The 4631-nt window shown below is 35.4% G+C and overlaps 1 long non-coding RNA gene across 3 annotated transcripts in view; it reads right to left on the bottom strand.

Annotated features, from left to right (window-relative positions):
• Positions 1 to 3018: 3018 nt before the first annotated feature.
• Positions 3019 to 4631, bottom strand: part of LOC109366109 — a 5413-nt gene continuing 3800 nt past the window's right edge. For all 3 annotated transcript variants that reach the window (XR_002112202.1, XR_002112199.1, XR_002112204.1), the window contains exons 2-3: positions 4285 to 4447; positions 3019 to 3261 (exon numbers count right to left, since the gene is read on the bottom strand). This is a non-coding gene — a long non-coding RNA (uncharacterized LOC109366109). The remainder of the gene's footprint in view (positions 3262 to 4284; positions 4448 to 4631) is intronic.

Here is a 4631-nt window from a genome sequence, read left to right as displayed (position 1 = left end):
ACAAATATTTCCTGAGTACACTTTCAATAACAGAAAAAAAGAAAAGAAAAAAGAAAAAAGAAAATACACACACACACATACACACAAAACAGACAAAATCCCAAACCAGCCAAACTTTCTTACAGAGAACTTTCAGCTACCTCTGATGGCTGTTAGAAGCCAGCCATGTCTGTAGATAAAAGTAATACATTTCATTAAAGCAACTGATATAAATCTTTAGTAATGATATCATCTACAGATCTTGCCTCTTTTGTATCCTCTGATCATTATAGCTACAGAAGCACAACTATCTCATCATTATGGGTAATATGCTCTGCTGGTGTTTGATCTTCCATCGTTTTCCCTATTCTCTTCTCTTTGCCTCCCTCTTGCCTACTTCTTGTCTCCTCTCCTATCATTCCTGCATTTCCTTCGCTGCAGTGCTCTTCATTCCCTTCCTAAATTGGGCTTCATCAAAAGCAGCTTGTTATTCCTTATTAAAATGATCAACAGTGAAATACTTGCATGTTGTCTCTTATTGTCATAAATAGGCTTTAGATTTGGAGTCTTTAAGTAGAGACTCTTTTGTTTCAAATCCAGTGCCACATATTGTCTCCAGACTCATTTTATTAGGTAGCTTCCATACCCCAATAGAATACATTCTCCATCCTACATCATCTATGAAATCTTTGTTTGCAAATCAAACTTGAACTCTGCAGGCTGTATTTTACAAATGGGTCAGATTTCATTTGCTTATATAATTCACATTTGAACTAATGTATTACGCAGAAGAAAGGAATTAGGACATTGTATTTCTAAATTTGGTTCAGTCCCCAACATGCTAGACATGTGTCATTCTGGCAAACTTCTGTTCACATCTCTGTAAGTGATTTCTCTTATCTCTGCAATGCTTCTTATTTGCTGGATTGTGTTGGTTTAGAAATTAACAACTTACATGTAAGAGTTTGCTGTCATTGTCCCTAACTTGGGAAAGCAACTCTGTTGCACGGGAGTATGTAGGTATCTGTCCCATTGCCTTCTCAAGGGACAAATGATAAATAAGAGAAAACAATTCCAAATTTTGGTTGATTCTGCAAATTGCAGCACACAAGGAGGCTGCTCCTGTGGCAGCAATTGCTCCAAGTCTTCACGTGTCATTTGACAAAACTAGAAAGGTAGGAAATTGATGGAGAAGAAAAGGGAACACACTGCCTAACGTACTGTGGGAAGATTGGATGCATTTATGAGTTTTGCTTGAGGAAGTAAATATCCTCAAGAGCTTCTATGCAAATTATCGGATGTTGTCAGTGTATCACAAGAAAATCTGCAACATTCCTTAGAAAATATGGATGACACATACATAGGATGGCTCAGTCTGCTTAGCACTGTATCTTTTATCATCCAAAGATCTCCCCAAAATTGCCTTTCCAGAAAGTGGAACAAAACCAAGTCTTTAACTCATATTAAAAAGCATTCTGTTTCTTTCTGGCCTTGTGTATCAGCTTGATTCACTGCAGTATGCAAGCTGAATGACAGTTCTTTGGGGATTGTTTTATCATTTGGTTCCAGAAAGTTTAGAGATATCTTTATCTTCCAGCATATTCTTATGTATTTTTACTCTTACTATATTTTATTCTTACTATTCTTACCCCATTCTGCAGATAAACAAAATCCTTTCAGAAAAATGCTTTTGTTACTAAACAAACCTCACAACAGATAACTGAGAGAATTTTCATCTTCATGCAAAGCAATCACAATACACTTCAGATTCAAACTTCTTGCAGTTTCAGCAAGAGCTGAACTGCATAAAGGCAGAATGCATAATAATGCCACATTCTTTAATTAATCTACAAGCCAGTACCAATTTGGCAATCTGTCATCTTAAAAGAACATCTACAGTACAATCAAAGAAGCTAAAATTACGAAGATTAAGCCAGTCCTTATGGCAAATTCTGAGTTCATCTGGAGTTGATTGCATGAGGAATTGTATTAGGGCTGCCAGACTGGAGGGAGGTGTTAATGCAGTGAGAGTAATCCTACTCACAGCACACGCAGCAGCAGCAGTCAGATAAGTACAGCAGGACAGACCAAATCTTAATGATCTCCCTGAATGTCTATTCAGGGTCGTGTCTGTCACTCTGCTAATTGTAAGAAATGCTCTCCAAAGCATCGATGGAACTGTTTAAGTCATTCAGAAGGAGACCTTCAGAAAGTTTATTCACCAAATCAGTGGTTGTTAAGAATTTAATTTCTGCTGATGTTAGTTCACGTCAAATTTCAAAAGAGAATTTTGTTAATGGACATTTCCAGTCACGCTCAAGTTATAGAGTTATATATCATTCTACAATTATTTAAGGGAGATCTTTAACCCGATCGCTGTGCTTTGTTTCAGCATATTCATCTGAGAAGCTGGAGTCTAACTGGAAACTGAACAAAGAAGTAGAGGCAGCCTAAGTAGTCCGTTCTTCTTGATGCTTTATAGCCATCCTTGCTTCTCCTGACTTCCTTGTAGAGGCATGTTTACTGGAGAGGAGGCATATCAAAAAGCCACTTTAGCAGCTCTCTTTAGCACTTCTTTTTAGCACTTCTTTTTAGCACTTCTTAGCTCTGGAGTTCCTGAACTTTTTCTCACAGTGTTTTGGTAATTGGAAGCGTATATTGGTCTTATCATCTACCTTAGTTTTTTTTTAAAGCTCCCTTTTTTCCTTCTTTCAGTAGTTCGGTATCTCCATTGGCAGTCTGGCTGCATTAATCTGAATACTTGAATTATCCAGTAGCGAAGCAAAACAAAATGTAGATTAAATTTAAGATTACTTGCAGAACAAAAATCAGACTTCACTAATTATTATTAAAATAGTTTTACAATAGGGACAGGTCATGTCAAATTGTCTAAAATCACAACTGAAAAAATTGAAAATGCTGTCCTGAGGGAAAGCAAAACAATCATAAATCCTTCTCCTTGTAGGTACTTCTGTTCCATCCCATTTCTTCTTCTAACCACACCTCATTTCAGTTAGAGAAATCCATTTCTCCTTGATCTTTTATTCCCGGACACATTGAAAAATTTATTCCAATTAAGTCAGTACTGTATCTGGCTTCAAAAAATGACATAATGTAGTATTGAAGCCATGAATATTTTCAGCTCATGAATATGCAGTCTGTTTCTGTATTTTTTTTTTTATTTTTCCTCAGCTTAATGGATGTATTTCTCCCTCCATGCAACAGGAAACTCTGGACGCTTTAAGCAAATCGTTTTTTCTGTTCCAGTCTTTTACATTCCTGCTGGAATTATTAAAACATAAAATTGAGTTTTAAATAAGTTCCTCTACTTTCTTCAGAAGGTATAGCAACTTCAAAAAAATCTCTCAGTAGTAATCTGGACCTCAGAATTTTAAACTTGAGTAGTTTCTCCAAGTTTGTAGAGCTTTTGAACATGCAGCTCTGGCTGTCATCGCTCTGAGTTTGGGAAAAAAAAACAACTATATTCCCATAATCTTCCAGAATCTAAAGTTTTTCTAAAGCATTTGTTCATTTCCTAACACATTTTATATTATGTTAAGAAAAAAAGACAGAGAGAACCTCTTGTATATGACCAAACTTAACTGATTTACTATCTACTTGCAGGTTGAAATCCATTTGCAAATGAAGATGTCCCTTAGTTTTATGAAACCAATGTTCTCTACCAATATATTTTTCTAAACATACCATAAAAGAGTATGATACGGAAAGTAACATCAAACCGTGTCATAAAAGCTGATTTTAAAGTGTACATACGTCAGTGAGTTTTATGAGAAAAGGAAATGTTACCTTCCTGATATTTAGCTCATCCTAGTATAATACAAAGCTAAAAGTTTTTGGAATTACTTGGCATTAAATAAGCTATCAAAAACCATGAAGTGCGAGTTATAATGTTCAAGCATTTGAACATTTTATTGCAGGATAACAGAAAAATAGAGTTAGACGAACATCAGCTTACATTTCCCAGTAAATAGCCCATAGTCAGACATCAGCCCACAGAATATTTTAATGAGAAGGTCCCACTCCTTCCTAAAGAGAATTTTTCTCAAACTGTATATGTGAACTTACTATATATTCCCATTCAGAGCTTCAGCAACAATCTTCAGTGCTGCACATAGCTACTTAAATCACATCTAGCGATGTAGTAATGACAAGCATCAAGTTAGTTTAAATAATAAAAATTATTTCATATTTTATGTAATGACCAAAATATACTAACAAATATCAAATATAAATAACAACAATTGTCAAATGGAAATGTCCCTCTTTATGATAGATGAACCTTACCTGATGGATAAGTAGACATTATGCAGTATAATCTCACTGAGATATTTTTCAAGAACTTCAGCAACTATTTCAGGGCCTCATTAATGAGGGAGATGACATTAGACTATCTTCTAAACCGTGGACTTGAAACTTGGAACTATGCTTCTCTAAGCTTTTATTCTTCCTGAAATTGTAGCATATACATAATAACTTGTGAGTTGGATGGCCAAACCTTCTTTATACAATTACTTGGTAAATTCATCTGTGCCTGTTGGTTTATCAGCTCTTGGTTCCTCAGCTAGCTAATTTCATAAAGCTCTCTAAGGCTTCCTTTTCAGAGCAAAGCTATAACAATTGCCAGTCCAAAA

This window comes from Meleagris gallopavo, chromosome 1 (genome assembly GCF_000146605.3).
Source record: "Meleagris gallopavo isolate NT-WF06-2002-E0010 breed Aviagen turkey brand Nicholas breeding stock chromosome 1, Turkey_5.1, whole genome shotgun sequence".
Taxonomy (NCBI): Eukaryota; Metazoa; Chordata; class Aves; order Galliformes; family Phasianidae; genus Meleagris; species Meleagris gallopavo.
Note: the sequence above shows the minus strand (reverse complement) of the source record. Positions and strands in the feature narration are given on the sequence as shown.